The following is a 25,403-nucleotide window of genomic DNA, read 5'->3' on the forward strand; positions in this document are numbered from 1 at the left end:
TTCAAAGAGAGAGTATCTACAGCAATTGAAAGATATATACTACATAAATTAATAAGTGATGATACTGATCCGCCTTGGTACACAAAACAGGTCAGATCGCTGTTGCAGAAGCAACGAAAACGGCTCGCCAAATTTAAAAGAACGCAAAATCCCCAAGATTGGCAAAGTTTTGCAGAAGTTCTAAACACAGCTCGTACTTCAGTGCAAGATGCTATCAACAATTTTCACAACAAAACCCTGTCTCGGAATCTGGCAGAAAACCAAAAGAGATTCTGGTCATACATAAGGCACACCAGTGGTTTGTGGGATTAAAGAGACCAGACTGCTACGGTCATCGGTCGCACACCAGTGGCAATATGCAATCAATACCTTCACTGCGCGATAATAACGGCGAGATCACTGATGACAGTGCCAAGAAAGCAGAGTTATTAAACACGGTTTTCCGAAACTCCTTCACCAATGAAGACGAAGTGAATATTACTGAGTTCCAATCAAGAACAATTGCCAAGATGAGAAACATAGAAGCAGATATCCTTGGTGTAGCAAAGCAGCTTAAATCACTTAATAAAGTAAAGTCCACCGGTCAAGATTGTATACCAGTCAGCTTCCTTTCAGAGTATGCTGATACAATACCTCCATATTTAGCAGTTATATACAACCACTCGCTCACAGAGAGATCTGTACCTAAAGACTGTAAAATTGCTCAAGTCACACCAATACCCATGAATGGAAGTTGGAGTAATCCTTTGAATTACAGTCCCATATCACTAACGTTGATTTGCAGTAGGGTTTAAAACATATATTGTGTTCGAAAATTATGAAATACCTCGAAGAAGACTACTTATAGACATACACTCCTGGAAATTGAAATAAGAACACCGTGAATTCATTGTCCCAGTAAGGGGAAACTTTATTGACACATTCCTGGGGTCAGATACATCACATGATCACACTGACAGAACCACAGGCACATAGACACAGGCAACAGAGCATGCACAATGTCGGCACTAGTACAATGTATATCCACTTTTCGCAGCAATGCAGGCTGCTATTCTCCCATGGAGACGATCGTAGAGATGCTGGATGTAGTCCTGTGGAACGGCTTGCCATGCCATTTCCACCTGGCGCCTCAGTTGGACCAGCGTTCGTGCTGGACGTGCAGACCGCGTGAGACGACGCTTCATCCAGTCCCAAACATGCTCAATGGGGGACAGATCCGGAGATCTTGCTGGCCAGGGTAGTTGACTTACACCTTATAGAGCACGTTGGGTGGCACGGGATACAGGCGGACGTGCATTGTCCTGTTGGAACAGCAAGTTCCCTTGCCGGTCTAGGAATGGTAGAACGATGGGTTCGATGACGGTTTGGATGTACCGTGCACTATTCAGTGTCCCCTCGACGATCACCAGTGGTGTACGGCCAGTGTAGGAGATCGCTCCCCACACCATGATGCCGGGTGTTGGCCCTGTGTGCCTCGGTCGTATGCAGTCCTGATTGTGGCGCTCACCTGCACGGCGCCAAACACGCATACGACCATCATTGGCACCAAGGCAGAAGCGACTCTCATCGCTGAAGACGACACGTCTCCATTCGTCCCTCCATTCACGCCTGTCGCGACACCACTGGAGGCGGGCTGCACGATGTTGGGGCGTGAGCGGAAGACGGCCTAACGGTGTGCTGGACCGTAGCCCAGCTTCATGGAGACGGTTGCGAATGGTCCTCGCCGATACCCCAGGAGCAACAGTGTCCCTAATTTGCTGGGAAGTGGCGGTGCGGTCCCATACGGCACTGCGTAGGATCCTACGGTCTTGGCGTGCATCCGTGCGTCGCAGCGGTCCGGTCCCAGGTCGACGGGCACGTGCACCTTCCGCCGACCACTGGCGACAACATCGATGTACTGTGGAGACCTCACGCCCCACGTGTTGAGCAATTCGGCGGTACGTCCACCCGGCCTCCCGCATGCCCACTATACGCCCTCGCTCAAAGTCCGTCAACTGCACATACGGTTCACGTCCACGCTGTCGCGGCATGCTACCAGTGTTAAAGACTGCGATGGAGCTCCGTATGCCACAGCAAACTGGCTGACACTGACGGCGGCGGTGCACAAATGCTGCGCAGCTAGCGCCATTCGACGGCCAACACCGCGGTTCCTGGTGTGTCCGCTGTGCCGTGCGTGTGATCATTGCTTGTACAGCCCTCTCGCAGTGTCCGGAGCAAGTATGGTGGGTCTGACACACCGGTGTCAATGTGTTCTTTTTTCCATTTCCAGGAGTGTATATCAGCACGGATTTAGAAACTATCGTTCTTATGAAACACAACTACATCTTTATACTCATGAAGTAATGAGTGCTATCGACAAGGGGTGTCAAATTCGTTCCACAAGCGTCTTCTAACCAAACTGCGTGCCTGTAGAATATCGCCTCAGTTGTGCGACTGGATTCTTGAGTTCTTGTCAGCGAGGTTACAGTCCTTAGTAATAGACGGAAAGTCATCAAGTGAAACAGAAGTAATATCCGATTTCCCCAAGGAAATGTTATAGGCCCACTATTGTTCCTGATCTATTTTATCGACGTAGGAGACAATCGCGGTAGCCGTCTTATATTGTTTCCAGATGATGCTGTCATTTACGGTCATGTAAAGTCATCAGATGACCAAAATTAATTGCAAAATGATTTAGATAACTGTATGGTGCGAAAGTGGCAATTGACCCTGAATAAAGAAAAGTGAGAAGTTTCGCACATGAGTACTAAAAGAAATACGTTAAATTTCGATTACGCCATATGTCGCACAAACCTGAAAGATGTAAATTCAACTAAATACTTAGGGATTACAATTACAAGTAACCCAAACTGGAACGATCACATAGATAATGTTGTGGGTAGGGAAAACCAAAGACTGCAATTCACTGGCAGAACACTTAGAAGGTGCAACAGGTCTACTAAAGACACTGCTTACACCACGCTCATCCGCCATATTCTGGAGCACTGTTGTGCGGTGCGGGATCCGCATCAGATGGGACTGAAGGATGACATCGAAAAAGTTCAAAGAAGGGCAGCTCGTTTTGTATTATCGCGAAATAGGAGAGATAGTGCCACAGACATGATACGTGAATTGGAGTGGCAACCATTAAAACAAAGGCGTCCTTCGTTGCGACGGGATCTTCTCATGAAATTTCAATCACCGGTTTTCTCCTCCGATTGTGAAAACCTTCTGTTGGCACGCACCTAGATAGGAAAAAAATAAGAGAAATCAGGGGTCGCAATGAAAATTTTAAGTGCTCGTTTTCCCCGCCCAGCTTTCGTGAGTGGAACAGTAGAAAGACAGCTTGAAGGTTGTTCACTGAACCCTCTGCCAGACACTTTATTGTGACTAGCAGAGTAATCACGTAGATGTATATGTATATGTTGATTTTTAAGGTACCGTGTGTAGAAGAAAATTCGACTTAACACCTTTCCAAATACGAAACACATAGCTTTCACAATACTACTGATATGGTCGTAACAGCAAAGTCTGAGATGAGTAATTTTATCGTTAGTTTACACACGTCTGAGACATAAGGAGTTAGAAAAAAGCATTTGCAAGCTAAGGAAAATAAATTTTACAGAGTGTTACCAGATAAAGTACACGTTTACCATTTTTTCATTTCTTGCTTTTATTAGATGAAACCCACATTATTGAAATTTTGTCATGCACATTTTATTTGACAACTTGTACATTCGTATTTAGGATTCCTCGCTGCTAGGTCTTCAGAAAATTATTAGAAATTCCAGAAATGTTGACGAATTCTGCTATAATTAAATTGCCCTCAACTAGTTGTACCTTCTCAATAACATTTATATCTTCACTTCCATTTGCTATCTTAAGGTAGTAGCTATTCCATGATGTGTATAAGGGTTAACAGTTTTCATATCTAACATAAAACAAACTTAAATTTTATGCTGCAGTTCACTGTAAGAGAAAACGCTGCATCTCAACATCTTTTCAACGCTGCTTCATGCATGGCAGCACAGTTAGCAGAAAACACATTCTCGTGCGAAAGTTACCGGCCGTTATCTGAAGGTTATGCTGAAATCTACGTCATATATCATCATCCCCACGTAAAACAACGTCAAACACTTACCACCTTTTCGGGTTTCCTTTCACTATTTATATACGGCATTACCTTTCTATTATTACTTATTACTATGCATAGTGGATGTCGATTTGGAATGATATAGGTTTGCTGAAAAATTAACAGTGAGTCAAGGCTAACAGTCATTAGTGTATTCGACAACACTTCCAAAGTCAAGCTATATAAACTTGGCTGAACAAAAACATTTTGCACCGTAGTGAAATTAATACTTCTCCTAACATAGAAGTATTATTTTGCAGGAACGTTCATATGAAATCACATATGTCCTAAATCGCACAAGAATGTTGCTTTAGCAGGGACTAAAGTAAGAGACCATCTTCCTTGCTCTACTGTAGCCAACTCCGCTGTTATAGAATATCATTTTTTGTCATCAGAGGTCTGATAAGTTTATTCTTACGTCTCGATGACGTAATTTGGCATCACAAGCAGCTCCGTTTTCTGAATAAACAAAAAAAAAATAAGACAAATGTGTGAATGCACACTATTTGGATTACTTAACAAAGAACATAAATCAATGCATGATGAGATTAAATCAGATGAAACAACACCGCAAATTAAGTAAGTTACGTATGTTTTGCTTACAAAATACGAGAGACAGAGCGCTAAGTCAATCGAGTCGTTGTCTGTCTTCCATACGTGCCCACGCCACAGCATCGACGAACTGACATGATCTAAGCATCAGACATGAAGAAATGCTCCAGTCTCCACAAACCCCATCTTTCCCCACCCAAAGTGTGCATTGCATGATTTATGAGGAGCGTCGCATTTCCTCGTTCGAATGGACGTGCCAGATTATCTGAGAAAAACGTGTATTTTATATTCAGGTCTATTTAACAACAGCTCTTGTTAAATAATGTATACAGGCCTAGCGGAGAGTAAATAACATCAGGTTTTGTTTGAAAGTGATATTCACTGCAAATAGTAGTTCTAAAATCCTGTTTATGTTATGGTGTTCTGTGTTGTTCGGTGGTTATTATCGCGAGTCCTAGGCTAACTGAAATACCAATATCAAAATATACAGGAAAGTGATGATACTTGTAACGTTGGTGGTGTTATTATTATACTCTCTCTCTCTCTCTCTCTCTCTCTCTCTCCTTCTCTCTCTCTCTCTTTCTCTCTCTCTCTCTCCTTGTCAATATCACACGTACACCCCCCCCCCCCCCCCACACACACACACACTCACACACACACACACACACCAACGTTGTCGACTGGATGTTGATACGAACTATAATTTGCCAATGTTTGTAAACAGCTATAAACTTTCCGCACAGGAGGTGTTTTAATTGTAATCTGTGATATTTATCTGCAAACCATGCTACCGTTATACGAATGATAAAGCGAAATTTTCTAAAGAGTATTGTATGTAGAAATACTGCTGTGTGAAGAAAGTTTCTAGTAACAGAAAGTTAGGAATAAATCTCCTATTGTCAGGCTAGTAAAGTCTATTGGACAAAAAGAAAGATACTGATACTCAATGGATCAGACTGACTTTAATTAGTTCACTTCGTAACAATTTCCTTCAGTGTTTCGTAAGTATAATTACATCATTGTCCGAGTTAATAAGGGATATGAAACAGCAAATTTCTTTTTTGCATAAACTTTTGGAATAGGGCCGTAATCATCTGTACATATTTTAAATTATTGAATATTTTGAACCACTGAATAATTTACGACAGCAAACAATTCCTACACATTCTTTTTCCCGTAAACTGTTGCATAATACATCGTCTGCTGTTATTTTAACAGCACTAGCTGAGTTTATATGTTTGTTAGTCCTAAAATTCTTCCAATCCTAGGGGAAATTAAACAAATTCTTTTCAATGGCAGTTTGAAGAAATCCTTTAGAGCACTTCTATCCTTGGTAACATGAACTACTGTAACAATAATGTAATTATGTGTCAATTTATTCAGTTTACATGTATCCGAAATACGAAAAATACATTTAGTAGCACTTGAAAAAGAAATGACATCAGGCTAACTGTATACAATGTCAGATTAACAGGACTGAGTCCTGTATTCATAGTAATTATCTATCAACATTCATAGTAATGGCAGTGACAAAGAATTATTATATGTGAAGTAGATGGTAGTTCTTTAACACAAACGTTTCGAAAAATACTACTATTTTGTGTGCTGCCGTGCCATACCTATTTAAATAGTTAACATATGTGTAAATTTGAATACAGATGAGTTATTAGGCCAAATAACTGCAGATACTTTACATTATCATAGTTCACGAATCATATGTGGTGTTATGTGTGGCACATAAAAGGACAGTGAAGAAATATCACAGCCTAAGTAATAAAAATCTTTGTCTTTGATATCAGTGTATTATGGCACATAACCCAATTATCCGAAAAAGAAAATATCATGTACACAGGACTGAAGTTACAGTTTCCTGTTACCTATAATTGAATGATGCCGCTAATACAAAGTGTGGATTCCCTGCCACTCTACAAAGGCATGAACCTGAATATTCCTGTCTTCATTGTGCCAGTACGACATTTTGTTACTGTACCACCGAAATTACAGGGTATCCGTTGCCTGTTGATTAAGGACTCAAATTAAATAAACAATTAGATTAATAATAACCGACTTTTCTAACACTTTTGGAAAAAACTTGTGAGTCATTTTGTAGGTCTGCATGACTGTGGGACGTACAAAAACATGCATTTCAAAATTGCTCTCAGGGAAGTCTGGCACATTGAGAAGAGCAGAGTAAGATGTTCTCTTTGTGACAAATTTCTTGCAGCGAATGGATATTTATACTGCTCCTCGAGGCAAGGTAACTGCATTGTCGTTTCAATTTCGCCCACCATCTTCACTTCGCTGAAAAAAAAAGAAAGATGTTATGAGTCTCCATAAAAGAGGAGTTCTCATAACAGCAGAGTGGAGCCTCGCCCAGGGGCAGCCAGCTGTAAACTTTTTGTGGCCCTTAACCTTCTCACGGTGGCTGCGTCGTACGGGCCTAATAAAATAACACCGACCTTCCCTGGGGAACATACAGTAGGAAAAGCATGTCTTTGTTGACGGATCGGCTGAGTGTCTCAAAATCGATCTGTGCGGTTGGTCGAATTGAGTGATAGGAAACGACTATTTGAAAGGAATGTAAGGAACTAGATGACTATTTTTGAGCTATTAAATAATGAAATCAGTAAAAGGAGAACTATGCAAATGACCAAGGCTAAGCAAAAGACATGTGAGTCCGGTTTAAATGATGAAACTAGAAAACATAACTGAGGAGAGCAATAGCAAGTGCAAACACCTAAGAATGAGATTTATGATGTCAGTATAATGACAAGTTGGGAATAATTTGTGGAAAAATACAAATTTCTAGTTCAAACTTCCTAATCTTCCCACATTAGGGCTTCTCAGCTCTGTCTCTCTTCCATTCATCAGATTTTTTCTACTCTGTATTAACTCGAGTAATATATATTTACTAACTCTTTTTACTTTTTCTGTGTATGTTTCGATAATACATGTTTCTGTCGCTGTAATAACCTTACTGAATGACATTTGAAAGACCTTTTACAACAGCAGAGCAGTTTTATACCTAAAATAATTATAACCATTTTGCCAGTATAGATAATAGTTCAGTAACTGTAGCTGCAATTTCTGAACGATCTGGGTTTATGCAAACAATGCAGAATATTCAAAACTTCCATATGAGTACTCCTGATGATTGGAAGGAAGAACAACTATCTATAGAACTCAGTTCTGTACAGTGCATAAATTTTGTCATGGATAGCACCACCGAGTCTGTATGTGGTTGATTACAGTACATGCATCAAAAAGGAGAGAGGGGGAAGAAAGAATATTATCAATATGATCATGATGTCAACTAGACTATGAAAAGTTTTATTTTCAGAACAACTGATAAATCACACAAAGTATATGATCTATTACAGAACACAGAAAACTCCATCAGATGATCTCAGAAACCCCTCACATACACATTCATTTGCTGCTATATGTCCTAGCATCCATAACCAATGACCAGTGGTACACCACCACGCTACTGTTTAACATGCGGAAACTTAATTTTTTGTTTTATTTCATGTGGCATTTTAAACTGATTCTGACGTTGGTGTGTGTAAACTAAATCTGAGTTCTACGAACAGATGAACGTTTCCAACACACAAGCTTTCAAGCAGCATTTAAATGTTTGAGAGCAGAGTGAAATGTAGTACATTACCATTCCGCCAAGTCAAGGTACTTGGAAATGGATTCTTGATATGACAATATTAAAGCAGAATTGTTCCATGTGGAACAATAAAGGGAAGAAAAGGCTGTATACATCTTTGATGAGTTGGGCCTTACTAACTCTCTGATCAGGTAGCCTGAAATGACTTAATTTGGAATTTCTTTTCTTACCTCAGGTAAACAGACAAGTCAAGAAATATTTGCTGCTTGAATTTAATTATATTGAGCAGTTCAGTGCTCTGTTCAACAGAACAAGGCATAAGATGAAACACTTTATCACTGATCCTCCAAACCAAATTTATTAGTTAAAATACTTAAGGAATTAAAAAAATGAAATATTCACCCTTTAAACAAAGAATATTTCAAGACAATCAACATAAAAGTAAAAGATGATACTACCAAAAATAACTAAGAGAACAAGTATTAACCCCAGAATAATAATTCCATACTGCAAATAAGAATATATACATAAAGTATGAACAGTTCTAACAAAATAGAAAAAATGTTGACCAAAAGTCTACTAGAAGATCAAGATATAATTCCATTTAATAATCTCAATTCACCTGCCAAAATTAATGATACAAGAGCACCCATACTTAACATTCTCAAAAGCAATCACCACAAAGCCATTGTAGGTATTAAATTTATTATACCATTGTTAATTAATAGTCTTTATCTACTTAATAGCTCAGAAATGATATTAAACAAACAAAACAAACCAGAAGAGGATAAACCATGACCAGTCTTTAAAGAAAGTGAACCTACACAACCTCATAAGTTTATAGTATATTATATATACTATACAAATATATAGCATATATACTATATATTTATAGTATATAATATATAAACCACCAATAAACATTCTCTTATTAGTAACAGAGGAATAAGCAATCAAAGACATTAAATCGACCTGTTAAAACAAGTAAGTCTAACAAAAACACCACCAGAAAATCCTAAAGGTAACCAGAAACAATTAAACTTTAAAAGCAAATAAGAAATAGTTTTTAAGACTTGTAAAATACCATAACCACCTAACTTCAACGAAACACTTGCAAGAATCATTCTACCAAATATAGGGGCCTCCAAATGAGTCTTAGGAAGTCATAGATGAATCTAAAATAGTTATATTATCTAAAAAAAGCCAAAAATCACAGAAAAATAAAATAACATGAACCAAAATGAAACAACAAAGGAAAATATAAAGTATTAGCAAAATCATAAACATTAAATAAAACCAACAAAGAAGCCAATCTATCGACCAAAGAATAAAAATTCAAATTACCCCAGCCTATAAGGGCTCAGGTTGATATCCCCAGCCCAAAATTAAAAGAAAAATAGGTACAATCTACCCTAAAGAATATAAAAAGAAAACTTAATCTAGCAAATTTGCAATAAAGTATAATTATTAAAATCAAAACCATAAAAATAAAAAATTATAATTACATGAAGGTAAATGACCTGAACCTCTATCAGTAATTATTAATGAACAAATAAAAAACTCAATAAAATTTTAAAAAATGGTAATCAACACTAACACAATATCTAATTTTATTCAAATCAGCATCTGAATATACACAAACCTTAACAATAAAACTTGACACAAATATCAGAGAATGAACTAACTATTACCAATTATTTAATAAATAAAGATGGATCAAAAAAGTCATGAAAATATATTTTAACATAAAGAAAAACCACAAGAGAAAAAATCATTACCATGTGATCGAATTATTCGAACCAAAATAGAAAGACCTAAAGCTCTCTCACAAACAGAAAAAACTAAACCTGTAAGAGGAAAAAAATAATCATCATGAAATTCAATAAGAAAAATATTAATCACTATAAATAAAGAAAGAAAAATATAATCTCTGATCTCAGGAAAACCATCAATAAATATTTACATTTCGAAGAAAAAACGTAAACACCAATGAAATAAACCAATAAAGAAGTAAAAACAGAGAATATAAACATTAGTTTTAATAGTTTAAAAAACACTAGTCTTGTAAACTGGAACTAAGTCTAGCCCCCACTTTTAAAACTTGAAGGGCTGAAAATCTTTCCATCATTGGACCCTAAAACCGATATATTAATAAACTAAGCCTGAAATGTAATAAATATTACCTTTATTAAATTAAGACATCCAATATCAATAATAATTTCCATTATTTCTCAAACTTTCCTTGTTGGATTAATAATAGGAACAATAATGGAAAGTTATTGGTTGTCATATACCCTATTATTAACATTTCTTGGTGTCATATTAGTTCTATTTATATACATCAAAAGAATTGCATGAAATCAAATACTTCAATGTAAATCAGTTCCTATAATCGTTACTTTAACAATGTGAATCTTCATTATATCAACATTAATTATTGTAGATATAATAATACTTGTAGGTTTCTTCAAAAATACTGGAACTATAAATATTAATAATTCAATCAATTACCAAGAAATAACAGATTCTTTCGAAAAATTATATAATACACCAAAAATTTATTATTACAATAATAATAATTAATTATTTATTTTTAGCGTTATTAGCAGTAGTTATGATCACTAATATTAATCAATGACCTATTCAAAAAATACGATAATTGTACTAATGATTAAGACATCCTTCAATAAAAATTACTAATAATTCCCTAGTTGATCTACCTACACAAACAAATACTTCATTTTTATCAAATTTCTGGATATCTTTTAGGATTGTGTTGTATAATTCAGGTTATCTGTACATTATACCTCAAACATTGAAATAGCTTTCAGTAGTGTAGTCCACATCTGTTGGGATGTAAATATTGGATGAATTATTCGAACATTACATGTGCATGAAGCCTCTATATTCTTTATTTGCAGTTATTTACATGTGGGCAATGAATCTATTACAGATCTTATATGTACTATACACACTTGACTAATTGGGACAGTAGTTCTATTCTTAGTTATAGCAACCACATTCATAGGCTATGTTATACCTTGACATCAAATGTCATTCTGACATGCGACAGTGAGTACTTATTTATTATCAACAATCCCATACTTAGGAACAGATTTATTTCAATGTGTATGAGGGGGTTCACTGTTGATAATGGTATGTTAAATCGTTTCTTTACATTTCATTTTGTATGACCATTCATTATTGCAGCTGTCACCACAATCCATCTACTCTTCTTACATCAAAATGGACATAATAATCTCTTAGGTTTAAATGGAGATACTGAAAAAATTCCATTTCACCTATACTTCACATTTTACGATTCTCTCAAATTTGTATCAATTAATTATATTATGTCTATTTAACCCTTACCTTCCAGGAAATCCAGATAATTTTGTGCCTGCCAATCCGCTAGTAACACCTGTTCACATTCAACCAGAATGATACTTCCTACTTGCCTGTGCAATTTTACAGCCAATTCCCAATAAGTTGGGAGGTGTTATTGCTCTATTTCTATCAGTTATAATCTTAATAATTTTACCATTTTATAACAACACACCATTCTGAGTTCTAACCTATTAATCGAACCTAATTTTCAATCATACTAGTTGTTTATTTACTAACATGAATTGGTAAGCAACCAGTTGATCAACCATATCTTATAACAGAACCACTCCTAACAATCATTTACTTAACATTCTTCTTAATTAATGTACATATTGCAATAGCATGAGACAAACTAATTAAGGAAAAATAAGTTAATTAGATTAGGTAAAGCATATGTAATGCTAACATAAAACTACAAGTATAACTCTTCTATTCACTTCTCCCAAAACATTTCACTAAATAATTGTAATATATAAAATCTTTAAACCAATAAAGAAAATGAAAAAAATTAAAGAAAGGTAAAAAACTCTTTCAAGCTACAGTAAATATACTAACTTATCATAACGAAATCGAGGTAAAGAACCTTGAACTCAAATACAACCAAAAGATTAATAGCAAACTTAATAAAAAATATAAAAAAGTAATAATTACCTTCTGAAAAAACTAAAGCCAACAAAATGCCCATGAAAATGATTCTAATACATTCAGCCAAAAATAAAGTAAAACCACCTTCACCCCATATTAAATCAAATACTGAAACTAATTCAGACTCACCTTCAGCAAAATCAAAATCAGTTTGGTTGGTTTCAGCTAAGCAAGAGACAAAACAAGCCAAAGCTAAATGGAAAGAAGTAATAATAAATCAACAATAAAGTTAATAATGCATTAAACCATATATATTAAAATTATCAATGAAAATAATTAAAGACAATAAAATTGAAGCTAATCTTATGTATGATACTGTTTGGGCAACAGAACATAAAGAGCCTAACAATGAATAATTTGAATACAAGATCACCAGAAATCATTACAGTATAAACACCTAGTCTAGCACAACATAAAAAATAAAAACCCATAAGAAAAGAAACACGTGTAAGTTAAATATGGAAAGATTACTCTAACAGCTGAGGAAACAGTAGAAAAATAATGTAGTAAATAGTTAGATATAATAGGAATATGCTACTCCTTAGAAATTAATTTAATAGCATCACTGAAAGGCTGAGGAATCCCTACAAACTCCCCTTTATTTGGACCTTCACAAATTTGAATATAACCTAATACCTTTCACTCTAATAAAGTTAAAAAGCCACACTAACTCTAACACAAATAACCAATAAAACAAAATTCAAAACAAACATAAATATGTCATAAAGTATCAATACTATTTGTAGAAAAATATCAACATCAATAAATTGTAAATTAAACACATTAGTCTGTCAAAACAGTAGCCAATTACAGCTTATACTTAATTTGGAACATCTTTTCCTACCTCGGAAAAGTTAAGAAATATTTACCGCTTTAATTTTATTATATAGAGCAGTTCTGTGCCTTGTTCAACATGGCAAGTACTTAGCTAAGAAGGTAATTTTAATGTATAAGTCCACATCAAGATTGGAAAGACACAATACTCTAAATTTTACTGCAGCTTTACAATAACGTTATTTTCTGCAGTTTTAATCTAAGAACTTGTACATGTAACTTTCAAAGGTTTCAATTCTGCAAAACTTTATAATCAATTACATGGCGTTTTCTGAAGCAATGATGTTTTCACTGTGTATCTGTGTAAGGGTTCTTATTGATATTTTACTCTGAGAACTGCAGTCTTTTTACTGATAGCTCAGACTTAAGCTACATTCCAAAGGGCAAGTATTTGCTTAATCAAATGAAACTATATGGTTCCAGAGACTTTTTAATGTCTCTAACTTCTATTATGTATATATGCACACAGAACTAGCGATTTAAAATTTTGACCACAGACCTTTGAAACTTTAGAATGTCTCTGGAAGCATATAGTTTCATTTGATTAAAGCACATATGCCTTGTTTTCAAGCTGGATCCCCTGTTCTATTTGATTCTGAGGTGCTATTCTAATACATTTGGAGAGCCTCTGCAATATTGTTTGGGTTTAGAAGGAATACTACGTGGACTTAGGCTTGAATGGAAATTTGGATTGAGTAGGGAGGCAGGCTAAGATAGTCTGTGCATTTGTGCAATGTCATTGAGCCAGGTTGGTGCAGAGGTTATCTCATCTTCTCACAAGCAGAAAACCTGGGCTTGGTTCCTGGCATTGTACAAATTGTCATTCCTCACACCAGTCTGCATATATACATCAATTATATGCTTACTGCTTAAACCCACTGGTTATTTAATGCACGTTTTCTGCTTTAGAAAAATTGAACATGATGAATCAACCAGTATCTTCTTATCTGCTAGATGTATCTCCTCATTTTGTTACTAAGTTAACCCTAAAGGTGTTCCTACAATAATTGAATTGTTTAACCATTTTCAAATATATATTTGCATTCATTTCATAAAGATTGTAGCTGTATAGGAATTATCTAAGTCGATACTTGTTTCATTTGACACTTGTATGTGTATGTTGAAGAATTACAATGACAAGAACATTTTGTTCACTATATTACCATTATACTGCAAGAATGAAATTTTTGTTATGTACAGCACAGTACAAGAAAATGAGAAGGGAAGGACTATAAGGAAAACTGGTCGTTAAGGGTTATTGAAAAAGTTATAAGATTGCAGCAAATATTATATATATATATATATATATATATATATATATATATATATATATATATATATAGTGTCCTTTACGAATGCAAGAATCAACAAGAATGAAAACAGATCTGCCTTAGCAAATGAAGACGAATGATTAAATGTGTTGTACTATTACAGTTGAAAAAAGGTATATAGCTCTCAGTCAGCAAACTACAGGGTCTTTGGGGCATCCAAAGCAAGCCATGCCCAGATCAAGGCGAATCTTCAGTGGTTTTAGCAAGCAGCATCCTCATCATCTTAAATTTGTCCTGCCATCAACAGACAATGTGATGCACTTCAGTACGAGTGTGTTGCATCCATACTTTTCCATCTTTGGCAGTTTCAAATTAATGATCGGGTTTCTACTGCTTGTTCAACTACAACCATTTGATGCTATGTCGATGGTCACTAAAGGGCTCTTCATCTTTGCAAGAAAGACTCTGTGTCCAGTTATTCAGCTACTACACAGTTAAGACTCAATTTCCTAATGAGTTTAAGAGGAATTTGTTCATAGATTAAAGTCAATAAATTCGAATATAGTAAATAAAATTATTAACAAACGGAATGTTTCGTGTTCAATCAGATAACAAAAAGGTTTATATAGGTATAGTTGACAGGATTAGACAATGTCAGATATATATGTCCATGTAGTATTGTTACATTGTATGGCCTTGCTGTACTATTACTACGATTCCAATGCTGTATAAAGATTTAATGGGATTCAGAATTGTAATACATAGTCCTGCTTATCTCTGAGTTATATATAGCTCGCTAGACTTACAGTATGGGTGCTGTATTTACATCCATTCGAAACTAATACAAAGTACCTTAGAGGTAAAAACAATCCGTGTAGTGATGCCTTCTCTCGAAGCTCTAAGCTGTGCATATTTTCAGAGGACGGTGTACAGAATGTGAAAGTGCTTTATAGAAGTAAACAATTAAGGCTCAAACAGTGTGAGGTTCATTTGAAATTAACGAATACCACAACGTAACCACTACGCAGCTATGCATTCCATTCCAAAAGATATCACGTTCAGGAAACTTTAGAGAACTTGTTTATGGGATAATCCTGTACATCTACTTCTTGAGTACGCATGTATATTGTAGGATCTTTATTGCTCCAAAAAGTGTTTCGCTAAGTATACATGGGATTTTGTATGGCTTTTAGTGTTCGTGGCCGTATACGGAATTATTTTGACTTCAATGTTTTCAGCCCATTGTACAGTGATGTCCACAGGGAACGATGCCAGTCAAGACGTTAGGGGAAAATGAATATGTGAGGATACAGCACATAATGAAGAGGATAGTAAATGTACTACGCCTTTATAGGTACATAAACTGACACTGTATAAAAGGAAGCTTTCTCCAAAGGAGTTGAAAGATTGATGCCCAAAAACGAAGTAGTTTTATCTACAGAGGCGTCTCGCCAAGATGACGAAGGCATCTGAAATCCCCTATTTCACGCGCTCGTGAGCTAAGCTGTCAAGATGGCGGCGACCCCGCCCGCCTTTTGATTCAACTCTCCGAGTGAGAGGATCACGGGTCGGCTTGCAACCAGTGCTGCGCCACAACGCCCTTTCTGTTCAGGTCTACGCGACCAAAAATTCTTATAATTTTTTTAATTATTTAACTACCAAAATAACTTCATGAAATTCGGTAATCTCGATTTTCGTAGAGTAAACAACAAAACCTCTGCTTTTACAACAGTGGGCTTCTTGCTACCTTTTTCCTAGAAATTGTTTAGCACTTTTCATTTATGCGAATCTTTAGTGTTCTATATGTGCAGTTGGAAATGTGACACAACCGTAATTAGATCACTGACTAATGATGAGTTGAAAGAATTAGAGAGCTCCTCAACAAATAAAGGAGCACTTTCTGCGTTTGAAGATCATGTGAGTAATGCAGCTGTAGGCAAGTGTTCTGAAGACAGCGACGACAACCTACAGCCTGTACAGAATAGTGAACACACTTTTGTCTCTAAATATGAGAATAGAGACTGAAAGTTACACAGCATGGGCGGCCATCACCTTCGAATGTCATCAAGAATACCCCAGGAGTTACAAAGTATGCAGTAAGCAGAATAGGTAACGTAAAGCGTTCTTTAGAAGTATGATTTAGTAAATCGTTTTTATTACGGCCAACAGTGAACAAATGTCGATGATTCCGTTTTTCACGCACAATTAAAACCCTTGTCCCCTGCAGGAGAAATCTATAAAATGTTGGTGGGAAATGGGTAATGGGAAGAACGTATTTTGAACAGTCATGTCCAAGGGAGCAGTGTCTCTGAGATATCGCCTGTCCTGCAATTTGAAAAGAGATTCGCCAAAGGGGAAAGATAAATTACTGGTAAACATGCTGAAATTCTTAGTATATGGAGAAGTGGCTAGAAGTCCGTGCTAAAGCCGACAATCGACGATAAAATGTTACTGCTGACGAGTAGTTAGCAACATTTAGGAGCCACTGTTCATTCAAACCGTATATCCCAAGCAAACCAGCAAAATATGTAATCAAAATATAGACACTATGTTATAGCATACTGTGTTGATACGTACTGAAAGCGCAGATTTGTACAGTGAAGGAGAGCGTATTTGGAACAGGAAATAAGTCATGCACTGACGGTAGCTGATGGACTCACTTCTGAGTGGCGAGTTCAGAATATCGCAAGTGACAACCTTTCTACATCGTACAATTTGGGACAGCTGAAGTCGGCTCTTGAACTGACAGGCTTTTCCCAGTCTGACTTTGGGTACGTTAAGATTAATTCCTACAGTTATTTCCGTGTTGGTCATGTTCTCTCTCAGAAGTGCTTCATCTCGGCGCAGAACACACGGCCTGTCCTCGTGAAGAAAGCGCATTGAGTGTCTTCTCGGCAGGTTCAGGGCGAGCTACAGCGCCCTGTTCTGCTCTCTCTGAGCTTTCCGATGTGCGAGTCGCAGAGTTTCCCCACATTACGGCTGCGTGCTCTAACACTGGTCTAATTAGCCACAGGTATAGCGTGATTTCATTACATCTCAGTGTAACAGTTGTAACCTACGTCCTCAGTTAATTGCGGGATGTTTTCCAGTACCAACTTCGTCCACAGTTTTTGCTCTTTAGAGCTCCTTCTAGTACCGAGAACATAAATCCCTGATGTCTTAACAGATTTCTATCTTCATGTCCCCACTTCTTTTCAATGTTTTGCATATGTTCCTTTCCCCCGGATTCCCCGGAAAATTTCCTCGTTCCTTACCTTATCAGTCCATATAATTTTCAACTTTCTTCTGTAGTACCACATCTCAAAGGCTTCGACTCTCTATTGTTCCCATTATCCCAGAGTCCGTGTCTCACTACCATACAATGCTGTGCTCCAAACGTACATTAACAGAAATTTCTTCTTCAAATTAAGACCTTCGTTTGATACTAGCAGGCATCTCTTGGTCATAAACGCCCTTTTCGCCAATGCTAGTCTCCTTCTTAAGCCCCTCTTTGCTCCGTCCGTCATGGGTTACGTTGCTGCCTAGGTAGCAGAATTTCTTAACTTTGTCCACTTCGTGATCCCCAACTCCGATGTTGAGTTTCTCGCTATTCTCATTTCGGATACTTCTCTTCACTTTCGCTTTTCTTCGGTTTACTCTCAGTCGATATTCCGTATTCATTAGACTGTTCATTTCATTCAGCACCTATTTAATGTAATTGTTCTTCTCTTTCGCTAAGAATAGCAATCTCATCACTGAATCTTATCATTGATATCCTTTCACACTGAATTTTAGTTCCACTTTTAAGCCTTCCCTTTATTTCCCCATTTAACAGTAGGGGAGAAAGACTACAACCCTCTGTTACACGCTTTTTAATCCGTGCACATCATACATGTTCTTCCACTCTTATTATTCCGACTTGGTTCTTGCAAATATTATATATTACCCGTCTCTCTATCTACCTTACCCTATTTTTCACAGGGTTTCGAACACCTTACGCCATTTAACATTGTCGAACGCTTTATCCAGTTCGACAAATCCACGGGGCAACTTCCGACTTTTCTTCAGTCTTGCTTCCATTATCAACTGCAAAGTTATAACTTCCTCTCTTGAGCCTTTACCTTTCCTCAAGCGAGACTGATCGTCACGTATCTTGAACTTTCTTTTCACTCTTCTGTATATAATTCTTGTCAGAACCTAGAGCTGTTAAGGTGATTGTGCGATGATTTTCGCATTAGTCTGCTCTTACAATATTTGTAATCCTCTGCCTCATATTTTCTGGAAAGTCTGACGGTTCGTCTCCAGTGTTACAAATTCTATTGACCAACGTGAAAAGTCGTTTTGCTCCCACTTCTCCCAATAGTTTTAGAAATTCCTATTGAGTGTTAGTTTTCCCTTCTGCCTTATTTGAGATTCAGTCGATCAAGCAGACGTTATAAGGCGCAAAGGCACCCTATAGCTCAACCTTTGAAATTTCTAATGTGTGGCAGCCATGTCAGCCACTGATCGAGAGTGGCCCCGAGATACTTGCCGGTCTTGTTCCTTGTGATGGGCACCCATGATGCTGAGCGGCACCAGATATGGAGGCGGTGGCTTTGTGGTGAATACCATTGCTTGGCTCTTCATTGCATTAGCCGCCATTTCGTTGACCATGCACACAACACGTCGCAACCCAGCTGTAGACAACGGCGAATAACGTCAGCGTTAATGTTTCTCGTGAACTACGACTTACCTGTACCATCGATGTAGAGCACGCGCACCATTTATGAGCATTCGCCGTAAGCAGGGAGTATAGGAATACAGAGTGGAGCCGAGCGCCGACCCCTGCAGCACTCCTGCACAAATCTGCCGCTGCATCGACGCCCGTTTTCTGTCAGCGTGTGGAAGGTCCTTCGGGCGAGGTAGGAACGCAGAAAAACGTGTGCAACTTCGGTCGTCCGTGCACTAAGAGCTGGTACACGAAGCCGCCCTGGCACACAAAGTCACAGGCTCTGTGGCAGCGAACAGCAGCGCCCACAGATACTCGCGCGTCTCCAGAGCCCATGAGTCTCGTTCCACCAGCAGCAGCAGCTGGTGTCTGGTGGAAGGTCCGTGTGACTCGCGTGGCGTGACGCAGCAGCCCCCTGGCGTACAGACCCTAAAATACCTTTGAGAGGGATGGGAGATGATTGATGGGTCTATAGTTTGCTGCCAGTTGTGGGCCCTTGCTCATCTTCGTAGTCGTTACCACGGGTTGACTCCCGAAATACGAATGGTGTTCAGTAAACGGTGTCTTCAAAAAGCGAACTAACACTTTGGATGCCGATAACGTTCTCACTTTTTTCTTTTTTCAGGTGTAACTAATAGAAAAGAATGCGAGGACAACAATTTAGATTTGAAGAGAGAAAGTTTGTTATTGGTAAATGAAAACGCCACGGAAGTGTAAAAACGGTTCAGAGGAGAGTTCCATAAACCGCCGCCTACGCACCGGAACATTTCTCATATTAGACTAAATTCGAAGCAGACGGAACCGTTCACAACGTCAAAAAGAAACGTTCTGGATGAGCACGAACATCCTCCATCCCTAGAAAGGAAGATTGGGTTGGGTTGATTTGAGGGCATCAAGCAGCGAGGTCATCAGCCATGAAAGAAGAGCAGGTGCGGGAAATCCTCATTCGATTCCCACAGAAATATCTACGACAGACGGCATGGGAGGCGCACATCTCAAAAGATAGCGTTCATCGCATCCTGAAGCGTCTCCGCTGGAAAATTTTAAATACCAACACTAATCCATGCTCTCAATGACGATTATAGTACCTGCAAAATGTGCGGAAGACGCACAGTTTCCACACAAAATTGCCTGGAACAATGAGGCCACTTTTCAGTTAAATGCTACAGTTAATCGCCATAATAGTCCCTACTGAGGTCCTGCAAATCTCCATGTTACAGTTGAACAACATTTAAGCTTACCAAGGGTAACAGTGTGGTGTGGGATATCAGCAGTGGGCACCATACGATTGTTTTGAACAGTACTGTCACTGGTGACAGGTTTGGTGATGACGAAATTTTCTTTCAGCAAGATGGGACACGTCCGCACTACCATCACAATGTAAGAGACATCGCGATACAGCATTTCCAAACACATGGACTGGAAGAAGAGGTAGCACCCTGCGCGTTCTCCAGACCCCATGCCTATGGACTTCTTTATATGGGGACAGACTTTACTGCACAAGACCAAGAACGATTAATGCACTGAAATTGGAAATTGGACAAAATTCCAAATAACTGTGGTGTGACGTTTGCGAATTCATCTGTTCGTGTTATCGGCTTTATCTGGACAATGACGGTCATCAATTTAAACATTTGCGAACATGATTTTTAAGTACTTTCTTCTTCCGTAATTGAAGCTCTTAAAATTATCCGTATCTTCATAAATAAAGTCAGATACATCACATGATCACACTGACAGAACCACAGGCACATAGACACAGGCAACAGAGCATGCACAATGTCGGCACTAGTACAGTGTATATCCACCTTTCGCAGCAATGCAGGCTGCTATTCTCCCATGGAGACGATCGTAGAGATGCTGGATGTAGTCCTGTGGAACGGCTTGCCATGCCATTTCCACCTGGCGCCTCAGTAGGAGATCGCTCCCCACACCATGATGCCGGGTGTTGGCCCTGTGTGCCTCGGTCGTATGCAGTCCTGATTGTGGCGCTCACCTGCACGGCGCCAAACACGCATACGACCATCATTGGCACCAAGGCAGAAGCGACTCTCATCGCTGAAGACGACACGTCTCCATTCGTCCCTCCATTCACGCCTGTCGCGACACCACTGGAGGCGGGCTGCACGATGTTGGGGCGTGAGCGGAAGACGGCCTAACGGTGTGCGGGACCGTAGCCCAGCTTCATGGAGACGGTTGCGAATAGTCGTCGCCGATACCCCAGGAGCAACAGTGTCCCTAATTTGCTGGGAAGTGGCGGTGCGGTCCCCTACGGCACTGTGTAGGATCCTACGGTCTTGGCGTGCATCCGTGCGTCGCTGCGGTCCGGTCCCAGGTCGACGGGCACGTGCACCTTCCGTCGACCACTGGCGACAACATCGATGTACTGTGGAGACCTCACGCCCCACGTGTTGAGCAATTCGGCGGTACGTCCAACCGGCCTCCCGTATGCCCACTATACGCCCTCGCTCAAAGTCCGTCAACTGCACATACGGTTCACGTCCACGCTGTCGCGGCATGCTACCAGTGTTAAAGACTGCGATGGAGCTCCGTATGCCAGGCAAACTGGCTGACACTGACGGCGGCGGTGCACAAATGCTGCGCAGCTAGCGCCATTCGACGGCCAACACCGCGGTTTCTGGTGTGTCCGCTGTGCCGTGCGTGTGATCATTGCTTGTACAGCCCTCTCGCAGTGGCCGGAGCAAGTATGGTGGGTCTGACACACCGTTGTCAATGTGTTCTTTTTTCCATTTCCAGGAGTGTATATTTTTTGAAACACCCTGTTTGTCTGCTACGGACCGGTAGACTCATGCTTGCAGATTCCGAAATTGGTTGCCGACGCAACCGCTGCCGCCTTCCCACCTGGTGTTCAGCGACTGCAGTCGCTTGGCCAGCTCTTCGTCAGATATGGTGTCAATGTTTTCATCTTCTGCCCTATCTGCCAGGAGCTTGGACAGTTTCTCCTCGCCGCGGAGGACACGTTCCTGGTCAACTGCTGCCTGAAGTATACACGAAAATATTTAAATGTTCAGTACCAAAATGTCAGATGAAGTTTTAATACGCCAAGGTCCGCAGCGTATAACTGACTTTATTTAATTTATACTTTTACACCTAGTTATGAAGCGGAAAGACGAAATTGTGTTAGGATTTAAAATAAGATCTTGCATTTTATATGCTAACGACCACATAATTATTAGGAAACAGTACATAATTTACGAAGATTATACAGGAAACAGTAAATAATTAACAAGGAGTAGTATATTCATTGATCCAAAACGCAGACTCTGCAGGAAAGCAAAGCTAAAGTATTTTAAAGGGAAGGATCCAACAAGATGAAACGAAACGTAAATGCATAAATTTTAGCGCAAGTACCCCACTTCAGTTATCTACGGTGTGATCTTAGTTTTAAGTACAGCAGAAACATTGACAAGAAGTTTATTAAATTTAAAACAATCTGTGGAACAACTGGAAGAAAAATTGGAAGAAAATCAAGAAAGGAAACGCAAATGAAGATTTGTGAATCTACAGCTGCCTATTGCTCTTGTGTATGGTTTCGAATCATGTACAATAACAGAAAAGAAAAATCACGTATACAGGCAGGAGATATCAAGTTCATGGGATATATAAGGGTTTGTAATAAATTGGATATAATAGAAAATTAAAAATTAAGATCACTTTTAAAATTCTTTTCAATTAGGGATAAGACAGAAGAGGAAAGGATGAAACAGTAGGGTAATATTGACAGACCAACAGAAAATAGTTTTCCAAAAAAATTAATTACCCCGACTGGAAACAGAGAAGAACGCTGACGTCGATGGCGTCCTCTTGGGTAAAATATTCCGGAGGTAAAATACTCTCCCATTCGGATCTCCGGGCGGGGACTACTCAGGAGGACGTCGTTATCAGGAGAAAGAAAACTGGCGTTCTACGGATCGGAGCGTGGAATGTCAGCCCCATTAATCGTGAAGGTAGGTTAGAAAATTTAAAAAGAGAAATGGATAGGTTAAAGTTAGATATAGTGGGAATTAATGAAGTTTGGTGGCAGGAGGAGCAATACTTTGGTCATGCCAATACAGGATTATAAATACAAAATCCAATAGGAGTAATGCAGGAGTAGGTTTAATAATGAATAAAAAAATAGGAGTGCGGGTAAGCTACTACAAACAGCATAGTGAACGCATTATTGTGGCCAAGATAGACACGAAGCCCACACCTACCACAGTAGTACAAGTTTATATGCCAACTAGCTCTGCAGATGAAGAAGAAATTGAAGAAATGTATGATGAAATAAAAGAAATTATTCAGATAGTGAAGGGAGACGAAAATTTAATAGTCATGGGTGACTGGAATACGGTAGTAGGAAAAGGGAGAGAAGGAAACGTAGTAGGTGAATATGGATTGGGGGTAAGAAATGAAAGACGAATCCACCTGGTAGAATTTTGCACAGAGCACAACTTAATTATACCTAACACTTGGTTCAAGAATCATAAAAGAAGGCTGTATACATGGAAGAAGCCTGGCGATACTGACAGGTTTCAGATAGATTATATAATGGTAAGACAGAGATTTAGGAACCAGGTTTTAAATTGTAAGACATTTCCAGAGGCAGATGTGGACTCTGACACCAATCTATTGGTTATGAACTATAGATTAAAACTGAAGAAACTGCAAGAAGGTGGGAATTTAAGGAGATGGGACCTGGATAAACTGAAAGAAACAGAGGCTGTACAGAGTTTCAGGGAGAGCATAAGGGAACAATTGACAGGAATTGGGGAAAGGAATACAGTAGAAGAAGAATGGGTAGCTTTGAGGGATGAAGTGGTGAAGGCAGCAGAAGATAAAGTAGGTAAAAAGACGAGCGCTAGTAAAAATCCTTGGGTAACAGAAGAAATATTGAACTTAATTGATGAAAGGAGAAAATATAAAACTGCAGTAAATGAAGCAGGTAAAAAGGAATACAAACGTCTCAAAAATGAGATCGACAGGAAGTGCACTGGTGAAGTGGTTTTCTTACTCGTCTTTGCCCCTACCGTTTCGTAAAATACCTGTAGTCAGACAACCGTGGATACGAGGCAACTCGAAGCTTTAAATGACTGTAGTACTCATTTCAATAAACTAAACATAGTAATCACACTGATTTGGTGACTGTACGCTACAGGAAGACAAATATTTTACCCAACGAAACAACCTTTGTACCTCACATCAATGTGACATCAAACTGTTTCCCTTCGTCTGCAATTTTACAATCACCGTTAGAGAGAGACAGTCTTCATTCTACTATTTCACTGCAGTATTAAGTTCTAATTAACAGTCAGGGAATTTGTGCAGTATTTTGATACGTGGTAGAGTAGACAAGACGAGTTGCTGACGCAGCTACTTAGACTGAGGATGATCGTGAGTGATCGAAATATATAATCTAATTAAAATTATGCACCTGAGACGGAATAAGACATGAGAATCATCTGAATTGTCAATAAAGTTGCTGTTTCTCACAAGACCAAAATGTCGGCTATATTGAAAGTAGTTAGGTGTCTCAATCAGTATCAAAGACTGGCTAAGCAGGGATGGCTAGAGGACAAATGTAAGGATGTAGATGCTTGTCTCACCAGGGGTAAGATAGATACTGCCTACAGGAAAATTAAAGAGACCCTTCGAGATAAGAGAACCACTTGTATGAATATCAAGAGCTCAGATGGAAACCCAGTTCTAAGCAAAGAAGGGAAAGCCGAAAGGTGGAAGGAGTATATAGAGGGTCTATACAAGGGCGATGTACTTGAGGACAATATTATGGAAATGGAAGAGGATGTAGATGAAGATGAAATGGGAGATATGATACTGCGTGAAGAGTTTGACAGAGCACTGAGAGACCTGAGTCGTAACAAAGCCCCGGGAGTAGACAACATTCCTTTAGAACTACTGACAGCCTTGGGAGAGCCAGTCCTGACAAAACTCTACCATCTGGTGAGCAAGATATATGAGACAGGCGAAATACCCTCAGACTTCAAGTAGAATATAATAATTCCAATCCCAAAGAAAGCAGGTGTTGACAGATGTGAAAATTACCGAACTATCAGTTTAATAAGTCACGGCTGCAAAATACTAACACGAATTCTTCACAGACGAATGGAAAAACTAGTAGAAGCCGACCTCGCGGAAGATCAGTTTGGATTCCGTAGAAATATTGGAACATGTGAAGCAATACTGACCCTACGACTTATCTTAGAAGCTAGATTAAGAAAAGGCAAACCTAAGTTTCTAGCATTTGTAGACTTAGAGAAAGCTTTTGACAATGTTGACTGG

Source organism: Schistocerca cancellata, chromosome 1, assembly GCF_023864275.1.
Source record: "Schistocerca cancellata isolate TAMUIC-IGC-003103 chromosome 1, iqSchCanc2.1, whole genome shotgun sequence".
NCBI classification, from domain to species: Eukaryota; Metazoa; Arthropoda; class Insecta; order Orthoptera; family Acrididae; genus Schistocerca; species Schistocerca cancellata.